We start from the raw sequence: 23120 nt of genomic DNA on the forward strand, positions 1-23120 counted from the left end.
ATTTAAGGGCTCATGGTGTCATGATGCGATCTCCAACAGGCTCAGCAACCCCCCAGCAATATGGCTTTCTCTTTGGCTATCTTGACTTCACTGCCTGAAGCTCTCCTCCACAGATATTATATTTCTCTGCCATCTTCACCTTCCTGGGTCTCTACAACAACTTAGGTTTTATCCTCACAGTTTAATAAACTGCTCATTCAGGGGATACTGAATTCTTGTCTTACCACATTGCCTGACTTCCCAGGTTTTCCTCTCAAACCTGAGTAGAAGCCCTCATGATTCCATAACTTTTGCACGTTTCATCACTGCAAAATCAATACTGCATGAGTGACATCAAGGTCTGCCCCCACATCAAGCAGCTCGAGTCCCTGTGGATCACTGCTGCAGGAACCTATTAATGGGCGCAGAGAAATGTATTCTATAGAAGCATCTGCTAAGATGGCTTTATGCAAGCAGGGCATCGTTTCATGGTTGTGTTGGTCCTGCTATTGAGGTGCTCTCGTGGGACCATTTCTAATGTTCTCATGCAAAATACTTAGCTGCTTTTAAATGCTCTAATATCTTCATAAACCATGACTTCCTAGCCTCAACTTCACATAGACTTTCCTGATCAAACTACAGGTTTTTCAGGTTATCTGCTCGCATACTTTTTCTCCTAGTCTCACTGTCAGCTTGGCTAAAAGCATCCAGAAAAGCACATAGAGCCTGAATGTCTGGGCTGCTTGACGTTTCCTCTATCAAATTAATTAAAATGTGACTTTAAATTCAACCGCCCTCATGAAATCTTAGAATACAGATAAAATTTTCTATGCTTAGCACAAGAATGGCCTTTTGTCTTATTCCCATCTGAAACTTCATGAACATAGGCTTCAGTGTTTGCGTTCCTATCAATACTGTGATTTCTGAGTTCCCACCGCAATCACCTATGAAGCCATCCTTTTAGAAATCTAGGCTTTCTCTGCCCATTCTTCCACACTTTGTCAAATTCTTTCTGCAAAGCCATTCCTAAACCTTACAGACCACAAAGTCAGATTGAGTCATGCAATGATTCTGCTTCTCTGCTAGCAATTTTTCTGTAGACTTACTTTTGCATTATCTCTGGCTAAAATCATTGAAAAAGCAACATTTACTTTACTTGCAGACTTGGTTCATGATGGCTTGGCCTAAGGTAACTAGGCAGAACACAATGCCAGCACAATTATGTAGTGTAGGAGGTTCTTCACCCTTTTAAATTCAGGAAGCAGAGGATAAGGGTGGGAACAGTGGCCAAGGATAACCTTCAAAATCATTCTTTCCATGTCTTAATTTCTCCAGCAAAGTTCCACCTCTCAAAGTTTCTGCTGTCTTCAAAAGCAGCCTCACCATCGGAGGACCACGCAATTTAACACTAGAACCTGTGAAGAACATTGCGCATTCAAGCTGTAACATATTGGTATATTTTATACTAGCAAATTTGTGTCCTGTTCTGTATCTCATTTTTATATCTTAATACATTTGTAATACATACTTCATGGTTTTTACTAACATATGCATTTTAGCATGTATTTACCTTTAGTTATCTGTACTAATATTTGATAGGCATTCAGTTTCTAATTCTTTATTATCACATACATCAATGCACATTTATAGATCCTGGTTTATTATTTGAGATAAATTCAATTATTAAAACAGTAACTTCCACACACTATCTACATTTCCGTATTTCTTTGGAAGCAGTGGCGTTTGTTACTTTCAGGACATCTTGGCTGGAGCTGAATAAGAACAATTGTTGGGCAGGCATTCTGAAAATTGCCATAGATTTCCAGTTTTCATTTCTTATTGTTGACATTGTAAATTAAAGAACAAAACGTCTAAGTTCTCAGTTTTGGCACTCAGAAAGCTAAAACCTGTCTCCCTGAATTTAAAACAAGGTATCATTGTCAGTACAACTCCATTCCTTCTAAAGGATGTAGGGGAGGAGCCATCTCTTTGTTTTTCCAGTTTCATAAAACCTTCATACATTTCTTGGCTTCAAAGCCAATAATGCCTTTCTGAATTGAGTAACACTGATAGTGACACTTCTACCATCCCTATTTATTTGTCTATTTATTTATTTATTTTGGCTTTTCAAGACAGTTTCTTTGTAGCTTTTGGAGGCCAAGCTGGCCTCAAACTCACAGAGATCCACCTGCCTCTGTACCTGAGTGCTGACATTAAAGGTATGTGCCACCACTGCCCAGCTCCCCATTCATCTTTCAAGAATTATTGATAAAAAGAGTCCACCCAGGTAGTTCAGGAAACTCTTCCATTTTGAGGTCACCCTAATTCACAGGTAAGTGCCCATGTAATAGCACATATTCATAGGATCTGATGATAACTATTTTGATGACTTTTGGTGGTAGAATAGGTTTAGTCAGCCTACTACACATAACTTATTCATAGAAGCTGCTAGATTGTTGATTTCATTCCTACAGCGTCTATAAATTGGTCTTCAGCTATAAATACAGTGTAAATTGCATTTATGATTTGCATTTAACAACAGCCCACGTGCCATTTTAGACATCAATCTCAAGATGTTTTCGGCATTAAGCAATGAGTTTATTATTTGAAACACTTACTGCTTTTAGTGGGCACATTTTTGGTACAACTCTTAAATTATGTAGCCGCAATCCAAATCCTCTTTGTATAATGTTTGTAGCAGTGGTTCAACAGGATTAAATATTTGAACCGTGTTGTCAAGATACTTTCAGTATTATGGCTAATAGTTCCTGATGTGTTTTCTTCTGCGTTCTCTTCTTACCCAAGTTGAACTTCCCATTTGGTGATTGTATTAGTCATCCTCACAAGCAAACAACAAAGCAAATCATTCATCTACACTGATGCTGCAAATATTCCTCTCCCTCCCACAGTGTCTGCGAGTGTAGTTTGGCAACCTCAAAAAAAATGGTGTGTTCTTGCTTAGTAATCTCATCATCTTACCTGCCTAAATTTTCCTTCAAGAACACTATTCCAACTCTCCGAGAACCTGGTATGTGTTTGTTGTGTGTGTGTGCGTGTGTGTGTGTGTGTGTGTGTCCGGTTAGGACAGGCTGAGATTCTCCAGTTAGTATAGTTTCCTTTTTCAGCACAGGAACCACCCAGGCAAAGTTGTCACGATTTGAATCTAAAATGACCCACAGGCTCATTACTTAAACACTAGATTCCCACATGGGTGTTATTTGGAATGCTGTGGGGCCTTTCAGAGGTGAGAGCTCCCTGGCAGAGATAAATCACTTAGAGTGATCATCTGAGAGTTGTAGGTTGGCTAGAAGTTCTAGCTGTTCTCTGCATCCCAGTCGATCAGCATGTGACTGGCCAAGTCTGGCCTCCTCTCCTGGTCTGATGTACATACATCATCTTATCTTTCTCAGTATTTTCCACCAATCATCTTTTTTTAGCAACACTGAGATCAAACATCAGTTTAAACACTTGTGTTTAGTGCCTAGCTTCATAAACTCTATTATAAATTTTAAAAAAATTCTATGAACTTTTTGTGTTGTATGTAATACCAGCTGAATCTGGGATAACCAATGGTTCCTGAGGTTCTGAAATTGAAAATTTTGATGGGATGTTGGGGGATGCTGGACCTGAAGGCCAGGACAGCTCTTGGACAGTGGAGACAAGCCAGTTGCCTCTCTACCAGGCTCACAAATCCTTTCCATGTCTCAATTACATTCTCATCTTCCTTCCACACATCTGCTTTCTTTACTGTCCTGTGTTCACATAAGGATTATGTGAACTCTGTATCTTTAGAGAGAAGGCCACAACTACCAAAATAATCTGTGTAAACTGGAAATAATCCATACAATGACAAGACATAGACTAAAAAGGCCAAGTGACTGCCTGCAAAGAGAGTACATAAAGTATAACTGACCTGAATGAATTTACCACAGTCCAAGAACTGATCCTTGGCTTGAAGCAACAGGGTGAAAAACATCATTTCGTTAGCATGCTGATGAAGAGTGTGTTCTCCTTAATCAAGTTCTCAAAGATTGATATTATACACCAGAAAAACAATACATTCATTTATAAGAGCATAACCATCAGCATGTCAGTGTGCCAGTGTGTTCTCTTCCTGTGAAGCAGCAACATGAAGAAGCAAATTATCATCAGAAGGCCACTTCATTAATGCTTAATTTTAAAAGCACAGCTGTCAAGCAGGGTAGCAATCTGATCCATCAGTTTGATTGCCATGGTATGCCTGAATAAATAGCTAAATGGAAAGCTAAATGATCAAAAGATTTTCCTTGTGACTATTAGCCAGAGCAAGAAACACAGAGAATCCTGAAAAGGTAATGTGAGGAGCTGCCTCTCACCAGGAGCTGCCGACTAGAGAACCATGAGCTGCACAGTTCTAGAGGGACACTATTCACTATTCACATGCTAATGTATATTCCAATTGGCCATTCATCACATCCAAAAGTCACGTAGGAAATGCATTGTTCTCTTATGCATTCACAAAAATACACTCAAGTCTGCACTATGTCAGTTCTAAAGAATGGTACAATTCCCTTTTATTTAAAACATATATATATATATATATATATATATATATACACATATATATATGTATATATATATGACATTCCTTGCCGTGTGTGCCTTTAGTTGTTGAAATTTCTAAATAAAAATGCCATGAAATGTCTCCGCTGACATACTCCCCTTGTCATCTCCAGGATCTAGGCCCATTAATTCCTCCTCTTACCCTATGTATTGTTCCCCTGCTCCATTCCTATAGCTAAGTGCGAGGCTTAAGTCTTCCCTTTGATCATTTAAGCATCTCTCTCCCTCATATTGCTCCCCTTCCTTTTACAGCTGAAATCCTGCAAAGAATGACCTTTACAGGATTCCTTACCTCTTTACCATCCAGCACATTTTACTAAAACGTCCCTTCCTCCAAAATGCCAGTGGGGCTCAGCTAGATATAATCATCCACGTCTCACTGTTGCCTAAAACAAGTTAATTATAAAACCCACGCTTTGTGACCTTCCTATCAGTCACTTCTAATTCTCTCTCACCTCGCCTTTCATGTCATTACTTAACCTCTACACTTACATTCTCTTTTCTGTCCTTAATATCTTTGCTAGTTTCTCAGCCTCTTCCCGGCTGATACAATCCATGGTTTTTAGTTTCCTTCTCTTCTCACCCCACTATCCCTTTTCTTTAGAGCACTTCACTATGCCCGTTTTCATGATGTGATTATGCCAATATTCCTATCTCTAGCCAACGTTTCTCTTAGCTCCACCTGTGTACCACATTGTCTAAGAGGCACAATCATCTGTGTGTTTCACAGCTACCGACATCGTAACGCATCCAAAGTTCACAGTGCTTTTCCTTACACCGGTGTATTTGCTCTCTCTCTCCCTTCCTGATCATGAATCTCGCACCTTCAAAGTCCTCGGCAGTGGCAAATACATCTTTCCTCCTTGTTGTCACTTATTGTTTTCTGGCCTCCAGGAATCTGCTGCAATGTCAAATAACTTTGTAGGACAGGATATAAGACAAAGCATTCTTGGTTCCACTGGCATGTGGCTAACATGATAAACTGTCGCATGCTCCTTTCTGAACAACTCTGTCATCTCAGGTTATCTTTGGTGATTTCTCCTCTGAGCCCTCATCACAGCTTCTAGACAGCCTCTCGCCCTGAGATGGAATTCTCAGATGTGACTCACAAACAGGCTCACCACGACTTTCAAATTTATTAAATTATCTAAAGTGAGGAGAAGAGCAGGCATGTGTGACTCACATCCCGGGAGGCAGGGTAAGAGATCCACAGCAGATGAAGAATGTGCCTCTAAATGCCCCCAGATAGTCGAAGGATGAGTTTTATCCTCTTGTTGGTCTAAAAGGATTAAGACTAACACAATGTCTTGTAGTAATCTCCTCTAAGTTTGACTGTTTTATGATGTTACCTATGACATGTCATCTTTTATACCTTACTATGTCCACCACAACTTCATTTTCCTCTCTGTCATACAACTATCTCAGTTGTATGCTATCTCAGTGAAAAGTAATCAAAAACGCTAAAAAGGCTTTTTAAGTTGAAAATAATCTAATACATTAAAATCCTTTCTGTCTTAATTATGTTTCTATTGCTGTGTCAAAAACACCATAAACAAGGCTACTTATAAAGAAAGTGTTTAGTTGGGCTTCAGTTTTAAAGGCTTAGGAGAGTTAGCAGTCATGATGGTAGAACAAAGGCATGGCAGCAGGGATGGCTGAAGCTTACATCTTGGTTTACAAGGGGAGACACTGGAAATGATGCAAATCTTTTGAAACCTCAAAGCCCAGGGCATGACACACCCCTCCAATAAGTCCGCACCTCCTAATTGTTCAGAAAGGATCCTAACAACTGGAGACCAATTATTCCAATTCCTGGGGAGGCCATTCTCACACAAATCATCGCACTTTCCAAAAATTCCATGAGCAGAGTTCTACGAAAACAACGGGGGGGATTAAAATGTTTAAAGTGTTCAACAGCCAAGTAGACTACAGAAGCTTTGCTCAAGGGAACTCAAATACATGTTAATAATTGGAGTCTTCAAAGAGTCACTCTTGAGTTATTAGGGTGAGCTAAAAGAGATATCCAAACACTGAGAAGAGCCTGCACGGAAAATCTCACTAAATAAAAAAGTAACGTGCCAATGGCTTTCTTCATACCATGACATTTTTACCAGTTATTCTTGCACTTCCCCCTCGCATTTTCCACGACAAGTATTCATGACTTTAGTATTCAGAAAAATAAAACAACATTTACATGTATGCTAATAGAATCTCACTGTGCATAATGAAATGGATGTTTCTATGGTAGGCTTAAGGTCATTTTTTTTTTTAAGCAAAGCCACACTCTGGAATAAACAAATGCTTTCAACTGAGTCATCTTTCTTCCTTTTCCAAATAAATAAGTAAACTGGCCCACTAAGTATTTTAATAGTATGCTCAAACAGGCTGAACATCTGGCAATAAGACAGCAAGCTTTCATCTCACTGCTCGGGCAGGACATTTGAGGAATAAGTGAAAAGTACCAAAAGCTGAATAATTATCCAGTATTTTCTTAATGATGAAAAGTACTTCTCTAAAGGCAGGAAGAACAGGGAAATTTTTGTTTTTTAATCAATGCACCAGGTAAAAAACACACTTCCAAAACAGATTATCTTGAAACTGCAGCAATTAACCTGCCCATGTCCACTGCTTAGAAAAATTAGCTTACCTGCCAAACTCAATCTGCTGGGACTGTCCTAACTTAAATCTAAACCAAAGCATTTCTGCAGAGCAAACTATTGAGAAGAATGTCAAGAAAAAATTGCTAGTGTCCCCTGCATTTATTTCTTTACTAACAGAGTTACTGGGGACCAGTTCTGGTTTTCAACCATTTTTAATTGACATCTTTATTGATTCTTACTCTCTTTATGGAAAAATTACATATATATGCATATTTACTAGCACTCTATGTCAAAAATGTTAGACTTTGTAACTTAAAAACTCATGACCATGGTCGGTAGCTGCCTTCAGTTATTAGCAAATGTCACTAATGTAATTAAGTAGCAAGTTTTAAAATAAAATGCCAGCCTTTGCACCTTCTTGATAATCTAAAATAGTAATTATATACATTAGTGATACTCTCTGACAATGATGTTCTCAATATTTTAAAATCCGAAGTGACCTTTTCTATAATTTCTTAGAAAAAAATGGAAAGAAGCTGCAATTAGAGTACCAGGACCATGTTATCATCATCCATCTTCCTTCCATCCAAAACAGTAGGAGACACTAGAGAAAGTTCTTTAATTGAAACTAATGCCTATTGACCTCCAGCCCCTTCAGCAAAGCTCAAAATAACAGATAATAGGATGATTAATGCTTTAATCTCATAACAAAAGAATGTTGAGCCTGTTAGAATTGTTCATTCCCTTCTTGGAATTTATCTAATTTTGTTTTCCTTAATTCAAAACAATTGCCTGTAGATAGAAGAAACATGTCTAATCCAAAAATTGCACTTACTATTTCAAGCAAAAGACAAAATGTAACTGAGGAACAAATAAAACAAAAAGGTTTTGTTAGAATCTGAAAAGTGCTTCCTTTGGCTGTCAGGAGGGCTGTGATATTTAACACACATTGAAGACCACTGGTACTTAGTGAGATACATTAGGATACATAAATCCTTGCCTTTGAGGACACTCTATGCTTCAGCAATACTCAGCATGCAAGGGGACTTAACACATGACTGCAGTGTGCAGGAAGAGAGGACAAGTATAAGATGCCCCAGTCCTATATGTTTAAATTGAAACAATAGCTACTTTAACTCACATCCACAAGAAATAGAGGATATGGCTCAAACTAATCATAGGATAATGAATAAAATGAATAATGGATAATATGAAAAGAATTCTGAAAGCAAAACTGCTCAGAAATTGCTAAATAAGATTCTCATAAAAGACAGATCTCATTTGGATGAATGGGAAGGAGAGATGCATGCTAATTATATTTTAGGGGTTCTGTCCCCCTAATTCACTTTTTGCTTTGCTTATCTTCTAGGTCTAGTTTACATTAAAAAGACATCCAATTTTTAAAATAAAAAGACCCCAATTAATAAAGCATAGCCTTCATCCTATTTTACTTCCTCCATGATGCAAAAATTGAAGAATTAAGCTTGGATCAAGTAAAAGAAAAAAAGGGGGGGTCTCAGCAAACTCCTAGGAAAAAGCTATAGATGAGTAGCTGAGACCAGTTGATGAGCACAGTAGCCATCTGTGTTGTTAAGGTTCAAGTCCTTACAACCAGTTTCAGAAGCCTAGACAACCTGCCTCCCACACCATTCTCAGGCAAGCAACAGCCAGCCCTAGTGTGCTAGCCACCTGCACTGCCTAATTTGTATGAGAGAGATGTCAAGAAAGCCAGTAGAAATTTACTAGTATAGGCTGCAAAGAAGATTTTTCCAAAAATTCTCATGGGCCTTACTCTGTACAAAATCTCAAAGATCTAAATTATATCCAATATTTAAAACTGTCTAATAGATATGGCCATGAAGGACATAATTTCCTTGGGTGTGTTTTGAGCTCATTTTCAGCCCAAAAGCTTCATGGTCCTTAATGATTTTGCTTCTCTATAACAACCAAGTATTTAACATAAAAATACATTAAATTTTAGCCCAGCAAAATTATGGTCCTCCTGATCTATTCTAAACCCCTCAGCATTTACACTGTGGGGCTTTCCTTCTCACTCTGTCTGTGTTCCTCAAGAAATTCCAGTTCCTTTCCAGATACCTGATACTTTCCAAATATCTCCAGAAAACACCATCAAAAGAGAAACATTCTAAATTCTATATATGCTTTCCTGCATGGTTCAGATATTGCATAAGGCACATTGTCTTCTCCCTGCTTAAAAAAAAATCAAACAAAGGAATTATAGAACTCAGAGAAAGCTTCCAAAATGGGTGTCTAGGCCAGATTGTCAATTGGACAAAATGAATAGTCTGTTATTTCTCTGTGGAATTCAAAGATATTCTTCCAAAAATTCCCACTTTCAGGAGTTATAATATATTTTTTTTTAATTCTCCCCAATCTGGGTCTTAGATTTTCCTCAGAGTTCTCTAAAATTGCCCAAAACAAAGCTGTCTTCTGTGATGGTAGGAAGAGCAAGAGAGGGAAGGCAATGCCAATGTTGCCTAATAAGTGAGGTTGCCTCTGCTTCACTAAATCTCACCAATCAAACCTAAACAGTGAAGGCAGTTGACTGTCATGGAAACAAGACCCTCAATCAATGCTACCTCTTCATCATAGTTATGACTTTTAAAGCATTTGACCTATGGGTCTTCTACTCTGCTCAACAAATGCAAGGGCTAGTGGATGTGCAGCTCATGGTGGAAATCTCTACATGCTGAACTCTTTCCCTTCAGTAAATCTAGAGTACTCACTCTGTAGTTGCCACCACCATATACTTCTCCCTAATGAAAGATCCAAAGACTTTGATGACCATAAAAGAATTATGAAAGTACAACGATTTGGATGCTTGTCACAGTGGACAGATGGTCTATTGTGATATCAATGGCCACTGGAATAAGTTCCGGTAGCAACGCCAAATGAAGTCCAACTATATACACAATTTGAGAGGTTGCATCAGTGACTTCTTTGATGGTCCAAGATGGATATGAATGTGGGATAGTATGTATCCAGGATGCTAAATCACTGCACAAATGGCAAAATAAAACTATTGAGTTTTTTTTTTTCACTTTTTCACATCTCATTGATAAAGAAATGTTGGGAGCCCAAAAAGAAGGTATTTGGTATTCGTGAAGGCAAAAACACTAAAATATGAATAAATGCATTGTCATTAGTAGTCCAGTTGTACAGCATCAGGAGAAAGTTCCACGACCTTTCCAAGCATCATAAAATCAATCTGAAACTCATAGTAACAACTTCCCCTCTTCTAAGTTTAATTCTTGTGTTTATGATTGACTTCCACTTGAAGAAAATCATAAGGGAAAAATCTAATTGGATTAATCTTTATTGTTAAGAATGTGGAAAACACTTAAAATTAATTGATATTCATGATCATTTAACAACTTTTTCCTAACAACATCTTTGAAAGCAGAATTGGTACCTTCAACTTCACTTTTCATGGAAGAAACTAAGATATTGAGATTTATAAATTTATGCATGTGACAGGACTCAAAGAATGATCAGTCTTAAAAAAAATAGTAGTATAGAACCAAGACAAGTCTATATGAGTTTGAATGCATTTCAAGATTTTCTTTTCTTATTTTAAAAGTTCCCTGTCTTTGTGAAGGTGTCATTTTTTTTAAATCAAAGCCTATGATCTGATGATTCCAAGGGAGAGGTGAGGAGTTACATAAATCATAGAACAATATTCTCCAACTAAAACTCTACTTTAATTATAGACAAAATGAAGCATTTCATCTCGCTCGACTTTTTTCATTTAAATAAAAATAAGATTTCACTGAATAATTCTGTTCTTTCCCTGTTATGCTTACATTCATTTGTCACTTCAATAATTGGAAACACATTCGTTCTTTTTTAAAAAAAATCTAAGGTTAGAGACTACTGTGCTTATGAAAGAAGAAAGTTCAAATATAGATGATGTATTCCTGTTGGCTACAGCTTTTAAGATCACAGCACCAAATATAAAAATATTACTTTCATATTCACTCTAACAATACTTTTTATATAAAAGAATTCTAGGAATATTACCCAGTCATCTGTATGTGAATATTCTATTGAAAACTAGAAAATTGTCTGCAATGATAAGGAAAGAATTAACTCATTGAAAAATCTTCCACTAAAAGTGATAAAATAGTGATTGCTCAAGCAGTTGAAGAAAATATACAAAGCATAGAAAAGACATAGAGCAAGAGGGAATCCGTGCTCTGTCAGAAATGGACACAATAGGTCTTATTTCCTTCCCTTCTCTTACAAGGCTCCAAGATTCTATCACCTTTCCTTAAACTTGAACAAAGTTGACATTTTTGTTGTTAGCATATCTAGAGAGTAATTGTTAAGTTAGTAAGATCACTTGGCTAAAAACTAAGTCACTCTATGGTCTAGTGGAATTTAGCACAGAAGAGGACTGACAGACCCATGCAGGAATGGGAGCAAGACAGGTTCCAGAAATCTTCCACATGTAGCGTCTGACATTATCCCAACCCCTTTCTAGACATTGCTTTGAAGGACATCAGCACAAAGACCCACAAAGTTCTTGGAAGAGACAGAACATGCAGTTCTTCCTGCATTCATTGTTTGCAATATGCCAAACTCCTTTCTCACAAAGGGAGATTCTTAAAACACCACTCAGTCAAGTTATCCTTGCTCAAGAAGTCACCCATAGATTCCTATGTCTTGTACAATAAAACTCTAAGCTTTGCCGGGCGATGGTGGCGCACGCCTTTAATCCCAGCACTTGGGAGGCAGAGGCAGGAGGATCTCTGTGAGTTCGAGACCAGCCTGGTCTACAGAGCTAGTTCCAGGACAGGCTCCAAAGCCACAGAGAAACCCTGTCTCGAAAAACCAAAAAAAATAAAAATAAAAATAAAAAATAAAAAAAAATAAAACTCTAAGCTTTGAAGTACCTATTTTTTACTCTTTTAAATATTTTTTGTTGTATCCCAGGTTTGATTCAGTAGCTAACCCTTGATCTTTTGTATGCTTATGCCTATTGTTTCTACTTACTCTTGATGCCCTATCCTCTCCTTTTCTTCATGATACAGTTCAAACACCAAATCCTTTGTAGTATTCCCTAAACTCTCATGCCATTGTCAACTCATTTCTTTCTATTCAAAGGCCCTTGCCCATCAGTGCTACTCAATATTCTTCCTTGATATGATATTATAATTTTATTGATGGTAAGAACAGTATCTCATACAATATTTCTTCTGCATTCACCAGAATGCCCAGTATGTGGAAATAAGAATAAGATAATATACTTGTAAAAAACTGTATGGTATACAAAGCACTTTCATAGGCAACTCTCAAGGTACCAAACTCTTTCCCACACTATTGCTGGGTTCCAGTCTTTCCCCAGAAGTTTCCCACATCATTCCCCATGTATCCTCACTACTCTTCATTTGCATCTCACAAATGTCAGTGACTCAGAAAAGTTATTTTCCATATAGGTTCAATAGAACTGAAGGCAAGCCCTTGTCTTCCACTTTTAAATTCAATGACCTTCCTGTGGGGGCCACCTTTTTGGGGTAGTTTCTGCTGCGATCCTAGCCACAGTGGGTTTGTACATTTTAGGGTAGGAACATAAGGATTAGAAGTGTTAAGTAGGGGGAACAGAGATATGAAAGAAACACAGAGGCATAGGATAGTAACAGGAGGGCAACTCAGCTAATGCTGAATTCACTCACGTTTGTTTTTTCATACACTTTAATACCCCAATACAAAAGTGGGGAAGAAGGCAAAAGACTGTTTTAACATGATACAAAGTACAACCAGAACAGTCATTTGCTCCAATACTTAAGATATCAAGTCATTAATTTTGAGAAAAGTATCTGATGCTTGGGGCAGTGAAAACACCCTAGACCAAGTAAGTGAGTATCCTGCAGGCAGCCACTGCCTAGGTCAAACCTCCTATTTCAAAAGAAGGAGCCGAATTTTGTGGAGTGGAGCAGATCTACCTGCATACAGCATCTTAATGTCCAAAACACCAAGTAATCACACCCTGGGTTAGGGCGTGTAGCCACACTTGCTGTCAACAACTTTGAGCAAGTAAAATAAACTCAAAACTCTTTGACAGCCAGACAAGGCTTTACATTTTGGGATCTCCATACCTTCCTATCTAAATACTCTGCTTCCATACTGAACACTCAAGGTATTATGGCTTTTCACCATGACTATAAAACCAATTCCAAGAAGTTGGCACATGTGCATGCAGGAGTATGTGTACCTGTTCTGTTAAAGGCTGGGGTAAATGTAAAAGGGTATAGCAGTCACAAACACATAAAGTAAGCAGCAAATGATAAGTGTAACATTTAGAAGTTAACCAAATTCCAAGCCTGTTACCCGTAGCTATGTGGTCTTGGGGAAATCACCTCTCTAAGCCACCAGCCTTCTAAAGCTAAAACATGAGATTTGAGGAAATCAATATTAGTGGGTTTTATAATTTCGACATCTTGTGATTCTCTTTATACCTAGAAGAAAGTAATTCCTAAATCTACCCCTACCGTTTTTCAAGCCATCAACAAACAACCAAGTCTTTATTCTGTGCTCCACTTCTGAATCCTTCATGCTGTCATACAGGAAGCTCATGTCTACAAAACACACAAGTACCTCCATTATCTCTATTGCAAATCCCTACGAGCTGCAGCTTGCCCACTTGTCCTTGTTTCTTTGGTCCAAAACAAGAGTCTACAGCTTGTGAAAAATGGAGCTTCACTTCAGACCAAAATCAATAGCCAACTAAGGAAGCTAAGTAAGATTATTATTCAAATGTTAATAGACATCAACTAAAGGGGAAGCTGAAGCATCAAAGAATCATCTTCCTCTCTGGGAATGATTTCTAAAGAGGGAAGATAACATGTCTAGAATGTTTCAGATGTCTGTGGTTTTCTTTAAAGCAGAAGTATAAACTTGGTAGGTTAATAATTTCTTCAATAAATTCTGATTCCACACTGCATATGTGAAAACAATAGGAAACTCTGATCTTGGCCACTGGTTCGATATAGTTAAGTATTTGCTGTGTAGCTGTTTGGGGAAAGTCACTTTTACACACAGTAATCCCATTAATGCTATTAAATAAGAGAGAGGATGGGCAAGAAAATTGTTAAAGCCATTTTCATTTAAAAAATAAATACCATTGACTAATTTATAATAGACCTTTAGATTAATTTTATAAAAGTCCAAATCTCAAGTCTAGACAAATTTTTATGGACAGTTTCTGAACAGTGTAAAAGTATTAGATCGTATTTTCATGAAGCCTCTATTAAATTTAGTGGCTGTTAAGAGAAAGGCTGTTTTTTATTCTAGGCACAAAAATTTGCCTGAATCTTTCTGTGACTTTTAGCAAATGATGCCTTTCTCTAATTCTTTTGGAAAGATTTAAAAAAAAAAATTCCAAACCCTTCATGAAACATTTCACAGCTTTGGGGTGAAGATCAGTAAAGCGAAAGCCCACTTCTGTGCCCCATTCCAAGGGAAGACAATGTCTCAGGAAAGGATGCGAAAATCCCAGTAGAATTTCCTTTCTCACTGATGGATGGATAAAGAGTGATGAACTTCAGCTTGGTAGTTCTCACTTTTATCAAATGGAAGAAGACTTACACTCAGGAACTCTTACCCACTCAAGCACTAACAGAACGGTTCCAACACCCATGCTTTCCATGATGTCCAAATTGCTGGCATTCATTATCAACCGATGAATACAAAATAGCATGAATTCAGCAGCTGAAGGCAGCAGGCACTTATTGCTCAGTCTCCGTAGATCAGAAGGCCTGGTACAGTTTAACTCAGCCCTATGCTCAGGGTTTACCAGGGTCAAGCTGTCTTCTGGATGGTGGTTCATATGAATTTGGGGAGAGGAATATCTTTCAAATTAACTCAAGCTGTTGATCAAACTGATTTCCTTGTAGTTATAACACCAATGACCCTGGGCATTTGCTGGCTCTTTGTTGGGAGTCACTTTTGGGTTCTGGAGGCTGCTTATCTCCCAAGTCACACCTGCAGCACAGCTACTCTTTGAAGGCCAGAAGCAAAGAATTCAGATCCTATAGGCTAAGACTAAAAACTTGTGATGTGTAAGATAACCAGAGAAATAACATCCTACCATGTTTGCTATGTAGATCAATAATTGTAATGGTAAGGTCTTGTCACTTTGGTTACATTTTACTAGAAGCAATTCCAAAGAGCTTCCCACAGTCAATGGGAGAGTTACGCAAGGTTATGAACACTCTGTGGTGTGCTTTCGGTGTGACCTTTGGATCTGCCTGCCACACTGGCCCTAACAGTGAACTCAGGTTCCATGACTAACACATTCTATTCTTCACAAGCTATTTCTCCTTTGAAACCCTCGAACACATGTCAGTCACCATCACTTTCACAGTTGTTCTGACTGGCTTGGAACCCTGAGATGTGACACACTCCTATAGGAGCAACTCCTCTTTATTTCTTACACAAAGTACTGTAATCTCCTGGTATGAACCAGACACTGTCCTACTGTGCTAGGTACAAGACTATGTCCCAGCATTATCACCAAATAAATATGTGTGTGTGTGTGTTTAAATATAAAAAGTGAGAAGAAAGAAGAGAGGAAAGGAAAGAAAAAGACAGTAAGAGTAAAAGAAGAGAAGGGAGGGTGGAACGGAGACTGTGTAGTGGTTCTCATCTTGATTTCCAGTACCTGCTAATATATTAAAATAAATTATTGTAAAAAGAAGAAGAAATATGTCCTCATATCCAGATATTCCAGTTTGTGGTCATCTGGCTCCATTGCAATTGGCCTGGGATAAAGTAGAAGGTCATGGCAACAAAAACCTGTGACAGAGGAACTTCTTCCTGGTGGCTAGGAAGCAGGGAATGGTAGGGAGGCTGTAGACAGAAGAGCATCCCACAGTGCAATACTTCCTCCAGTCAGTCTCCACCTCCTAATGATAAGTTCATTGTGAACTCATCGGCGGATTAAGTCGTTGATGAAGTTCCTCGCTTGTGATTTAATCTTCTCACAATAACACCATTTGTTGGTGACAGAGCCTTCACTAAAAATCTTTCTTGGGGGTTGATTCACATTCGTATCATACCATTAACAGAACTAGGGTCTAAGGATACCGATATAAAAGATACATGGTGCTGCCTCCAAGGAGAATATAAATGAATGGAGTGAAGGCACAGATACCTTCAGGGTAGGAAACAGAGCTGCTGCTGTATTTCTAAACTAAGACCAATTTTTCCTCACCGCCTATAAACCCATTCCTCCTTCAGTTACTAAGGAGTCTTCTTGAGACATTAGAGCAAAAAATATATTTGCCTCATTCAATAATACAGAGATGAAAATCTTTGTCTTACATGTAAAAGGAAAGCACAGTATTTGGCAAAGTAAATTCAACAAACTAAATGATAGTCAGAGATTTACATATAAACAAAACTAGTCAATACCTTCAAAGATTTTTAATTCTTTACAAAAATAGATACAATTATTCATAAATTAAAGTTACTGATAAGTGTTACTTAAAACATGTATATAGTCCTTTTGAATATAGAGAAGTAATCATGCTGAGAAATATGGACAGAAAGAGAGTGATATCCAATGCCATAAATAATGTAGTCTATGAAATAAATCTTGAAATAGGAATGTGTCAAATACATACACACACACACACACACAAACACACACACACACACATTTACTGCTCTAGTTGGTGCCATAAATCCAGGTGAGCAGGACCAGAAACTGAGGTAGTCTAAAGTCTCATGCAATAGCCAACTTTATTCAGAGCATCGGGCAATTTATACTCTGAGGGGTCTGAAGAATCACATGAGTAAGGTGTTAAATCACAAGGACAAGCCAGACATGACAAAAACATATTTTTCTGTACAGGCATATGAATAACAACAGCTGAAGTAAACTCACTTCTATCTACTATACCTGGAAGAAGCATGAAAACACATTCCAAGAACAATTCTGTGCTTTGGAAGAATCTGAGGTCACAAGACTCTAGCCTTGTTTTCTTGAAGTTTTCTAACAAACACTCAGAAATCAACTCACACAACCTTATTCTCTCTCTCTCTCTCTCTCTCTCTCTCTCTCTCTCTCTCTCACACACACACACACACACACACACAAACACACACACACACAGTCACTTTAGAAAATAGCATGAAAAGTGCACGATAGGGTTGAAGGTATTTTTCAGTGGTTTAGTATGCACGAAGCCCTGAGATGAAACTTCAGCACTAGGGGTGGGGGCATATATTGGAAAAATTTGACTTGACTCAGAGCAATTGCAGCCTGAGATACTAGCTGAAAGAAGAGAGGAAAAGATAACCAAAAGGTTAAGATGAACCAGTAGTATTGGTGATGGGGTTGTATATTAAATGTTCCTGGAGGACTCATACGTTCAATGTTTGGTGTCCAATTGTGATTGAGTCAGAGCATTATAACTCCATCAATGAAAAATGGATCTATAATTGAACCAACTATTAGGAAGTAGAGTTTATTTAGATGATATTTGTCACCGGAGACATACCTGTGAAGGACAAACCTTGTCTCTGTCTCATTTCTGTCACTCTATGTATCTTGTCCATCATGAAGCAAGCAACTTTTCTTCACATGCTCTGTTTCATGACGCTGTGCCTTACCAAGACCAGAAACAGTGGATCCATGTGACTGTGGATTTAAGGCTCTGAAACCACAACCTGAGATAGTAGTTCTTCCTGTTATTTTCTCATATCAAGGAAACTAATCCTCAGAAACAGTTTCTACCATTGACTGTATCTGACCATGTGATTCAGACACACTTGGAGAAACAACCTACAAATAAAGTTTGAGAACATTGTAATGAGAGCTCTGTGGGCATTTCTGGTGGGAGCTCAGTGGACCTTGTTGCTAAAAGGAACTCCCACAGGAAAGACCATGCTGAGGCTAGAGATGGAAATGAGGACTCTGATGGGAATGAGACTACAGGCTGCTCGAGTTGCATTCTGCTGAAGAGCTTATGTATATCTTCTCTGTGCTCTGACTTCAAGGAAGGCTGAGTTTAAAATAGTCTTCCAATTGGTTGTTCAATCCAAATGGTCAGCCCTGACAACATGCATGCAAGTAACATTACATGGACTGAACAGTTTATGTTTAGAAATATGTGTGTATGCATATATTCATGCAATAACAGTGAATAAAGAGGCCTTGCATTTGAACGAGAGTGGGGAGTGGTGTATGAGAGGGTTTGGAAGGAAGAAGGGAAGGGAGAAATGTAATTTTATTATATTCTCCAGAAAACATTTAAAGTGACAGACTAATCCAGGAAATTTTGAAGCATTCCCACACTGAGTCTGTGGCATAGGTACTGCTGGCTCATGTTAGCCACACTTCTAGTAAGAACTGGGGCAAACAGCAGAACAGGATGATATGAAATATTCAGTTTGGCTAGAAAAGTATCCAATAGGTGGTTGCTTAAGAGATAACTGTCTTTAAAGATCTCCTGGGTAAATTGGGAGGATGAGGACCTTGGCAGAGAGTTGAAGGGGAGGAGAGAGGCAGGGAGGGGAGCAGAGAAAAATGTAGAACTCAATAAAAATCAATTTAAAAAAAAAAAGAGATAACTGTCTTTAAACAGAAGTTAAGGGGGTTGAAGGGATAATGACCCAGCAGTTAAGAACACAGGCTTCCCTTGCAGAGGGCCTGGGTTCATTTCCCAGCACTCACATGACAGTTCACAATAGTCTATAACTCCAGTTCCAAGGAAGGTGACACCCTCTCCTGACCTTCATGGGCACTGCATACCCTTTGTGCACAGACATGCATGCAGATAAAACATTCATGCATATCACCATTATTATCATCATCATTCTTAATGAAGTTAAGTGCTTCACACTGGGATTATATAGTAAAGGTGAGCCAGGCAGTGGTGACATGTGCCTTTATTATCAGAGCTGGGAGGTAGAGAGAGGCATACCTCTGTGAGTTCCAGGGCAGCCAGGGCTGCATAGAGATATCCTGTCTTGGAAAACCAAAAATTGAAAATAAAAACTAGAAAAGGCTTTGGGGGAATCATGGGAATTGGACAATTCCTACTCACTGCAGGATCAAGAATATAAATTGTGAACTCATTTGAAAAACTTGCTTTGAGAAGAAAACTCTAACCGTGCTTACCATGGAACACTTGAAAACTATTTCCCCCTCACCCAGCCATCCTTCAAAGTTCTCATGGATCCCTGAAGTCATGAGCTACAGGGATACAACTACTTTTCAAACCGGCAGCAGTCATCCACACAATGAGAGTTTTAGCAGAGATACAGAATGTAAGAGATATAAGATCACAGTATGCAGGGATACTGAATGTAAAAGATATAAGATCACAGTAGCTTCCACCCACATTCTATAGAAAGACTTGTGAGATAAAACAGTCTGTGACAGGGTCAACATCCTGTTGCGTGACCCCCAAGTCCTGCATACAGCTATGAAAGTAAAGTCGCTGCTATGGAGACTCCAAGACATTAGAGATCCCAGGAATGTGGAGTATCTGCCAAGAGAAGCCACAGACATCAAGCAAACCCAGCCCAAGAAAAGTCCCAGATGCTGGAAATGGAGCTATAGGCTTTTATGTTTCCCTGCTGAGTTTCAGTCTTTCCCTGCTTTGTTCCAATCTTCCTTTTTATGGCCTCTTAAAAAAATATAGCAGAATTAAGAATCAAGCCTTGAGACTCAGAGGTACGGTGCTGTGGTTTCGTTAGGAAGTGTCTTCCATAGGCTTCTGTGTTTAAGGGTTCCCCTGTTGGAGCCCCTACTGAAAGGTGACTTGATCATGAGGTCTCTGACTTCATCAATTAAATCCATTGATGGGATCAAAGCTGAAAGGATGATTAGAAGGTCAGACTTAATTGGAGAATGTAGATCACTGGATGCATGCTTCCCAAAGATGCATGTTGTCCTAGTCTGTGTGTGTGTGTGTGTGTGTGTGTGTGTGTGTGTGTGTGTGTGTGTCTCCCACCCACCATGAAGTATACCATACTTCTCTCCCACCACATATTCTCTGCCATGATGTCCTCCAACAGTTTACATGGGCCCAGAAGCAACCGCATCAAGGGATTATAGAGGATACATCTGACCCACAAACTAAAATAAATATTTTTCCTAATAAGTAATTTTCTTGGACATTTCTCATAGAGACAACATGATAAAACTATCTTCAGTCCTCACAAGCATGGATTTCTTCATGTAGGCCTCTTGGAACACACACGAGATCTTACAGCAAAGGATAAATTGACATTTGTTTTAAGGGAATACTCTATTCATAGTATGAAGAATAAAAAGTTGGTAGAGACCATTCCTGTGGAGGATTGAGCACTGTCTGAGAGTTGAGAAAAATGAATTTAATGTGGTAGTTAAAGGAGAGGAACTAGAAAGAATCAGTTCTCGGTTTCATTTAGGCAACTCAGAGAATAATGTTGTCTTAAGCACCATTCTGTTGCTGTGAAGAGACACCATGACTGCAGCAACTCTATAAAAAGAAAACATTTAATCCTTTAATTGGGGCTTGCTTACAGTTTCAGAAGTTTCATGGAGGAAAGCAAGACAGCAAGCAGGAGGTGCTGGGACAGTAGCTGAGAGCATCATCCTGATCTGGAGTGTAGAGGGAGAGAGAAAGAGAACCTGGCATTTTTTTAACATCAGTGCCCACCCCCAGTGACACACTTTTTTCAACAAGGCCACACATCCTAATATATAATTCATTACACAAAGCAGTGAGGGAAGGAACTCAAGTAGGACTGAAATGTGGAGGCAGGAGCTGATGCAGAGGCCATAGAGGGGTGCTGCTTTCTGGCTTGCTCCCCATGGCTTGTTCGGTCTGTTTTCTTATAGACCCCACAATGGACTGGTCCCTCCCATAAACCACTGATTAAGAAAATGCCCTAAAGACAAATCTTATGGAGGCATTTTCTCAGTTGAGGTTCCCTCCTCTTTGATGTTTATAACTTGTGTCAAGTTGACATAAAACTAGTCATCCCAAAAGCCAACGTGATTCTGACTCATTCATTCTCCTAACTGCTGATTGTTATTCAGCTACTACATGCCTGTCTCTGGGCTATGGCCACAGGATCCTTTCTGTTCTCATCACTACCATTGTGAGGAACTTAAGTAGCCTGTACTTGATACTATGCCAACTCTCCATACACTGATAAAATAAAGGGAAAATTTTTAAGTGTATCTATAAAATTCTGGAGGCAAGCCTAGCATTATTGCTTTTTAGATTTACTGAAATATTGTATGTGGGATATAGAAAATATTGTGTATACACTGAAAACATTTATGATCTACTTAGTAATTTGCAAGTATACAATGCAGAATCATAAACTGCAGCCTATGTCCAAAATTTATTCATCCTTTGTAACTGAAACCTAACAGCCTTCAATACTTCTACATTTCTCTTAAATCCCTGACCTTGGAAGCTACCATCAAAACTATAGCACCCAGTATGGTGCTTTAAAAGAAAAGGACCCCCCATAAGGAGTGGCACTATTAGGTATGGCTTTGTTGGAGTAGGTATGGCCTTGTTGTAGGAAGCATGTCACTATGGTGGGGTCAGGCTTTGAGGTTTCCTATGCTCAAGCTATATTCAGTGTGACACACATTTCGCTTCCTGTTGCCTGTGGGTCATGATGTCAGTTCCTTCTCCAAAACCATGTCTGAAGTGCTGCCTTGCTTTTCACCATGATGATAATGGACTGAACCTCTGAAACTTTAAGCCAGCCCCAATTAAATTCTATCCTTTGTAAGATTTGCCATGTTCATGGTGTCTCTTTATAGCAAAAGAAACCCTGACTAAGACACCCAGCCTCACAAAGGTGGGCCTGGTGGTTAGGATCATGGAGACCATTCTTCTGCTGAGTTGGGGATAGACCCTATGTCCACAGGGGCCATAGCTGACTTAGACTGGCTTAGTTCCCAAACCACGATAAAGGCTGATATACACTTTACATTTCTTTCACTATAGACAGAGCATCTTTCTCCATGTTTTGCTGCTAATGGTGAAGGGAGGGTGGAGTGGTAAAGCTGAATGTATTCTCCCTATCAGCTTCAGTGAGTCTTTAATACATGTTTCTTTGTTTCTTTCTACACTCAGGTATCATGATCTCACCTGGAATCGTCCTGTTGTGAGTATTGTCTTACGCACTGATAATTGTTCAGTTAATGTTTCTAAGAGAAGACAGGTTCTTAATGCTCCCATTCCACCCTCTTTCTAACCCCACTCTCCCTGGGATTTCTGGGATTTTTTTTTTTATTGATCTGATTTTCTGTTATTCATCTGCTTCTCCTAACAGTAACACAGACTGTGATTGTGACCACCATTAAGTAACCTGAAGCCCATTGCGCACACGGCACCACACAAAACCTGTGTCAGGAGGTAAAAGAAAGGGAGTTTGCCCTTTCACAGAGAACACAGCTTGTCTTTGAGAAGTAAAAACCTGAGGATTCAAAAGACTAAATCCCTTCCCCATGGTAAGTTAAAGATTTGTTAAATCCAAAGCACAACCTCCTTGTTCCAAGTCCAGAGTTATCCTGCTGCCCCTGGCATAAGTTAATAAATTCCACGCTTCTCTGCAAGGAGCATGTTACTCCCATCTGTTACTATTTCCCACTGATAGTGTAAACACCAGGCCACCAACATCTTATCAGCTTGTATTGAGCTGTTTTCCGAGCCTCAGTAAAGAATTTGAATCTGTGTTTCCATACACTTTCAGCTGAACTGATAGCACAATGTTACAGTTGACAGGATTTAGGAATAAATTTCGTAGTGATGGAGGCAGATTTCTCAATGTAAAACTAAAATCCTATTTATGTCTAAGCATCTTGCTACTCAATGGGAAGTCCAGCAACATTAACATTTCTCAAGAGATTCTTAGAAATGCAGGGTCTTGGTCCTATACACAGGTCTGCAGAAT

Source organism: Microtus pennsylvanicus, chromosome 1, assembly GCF_037038515.1.
Source record: "Microtus pennsylvanicus isolate mMicPen1 chromosome 1, mMicPen1.hap1, whole genome shotgun sequence".
NCBI classification, from domain to species: Eukaryota; Metazoa; Chordata; class Mammalia; order Rodentia; family Cricetidae; genus Microtus; species Microtus pennsylvanicus.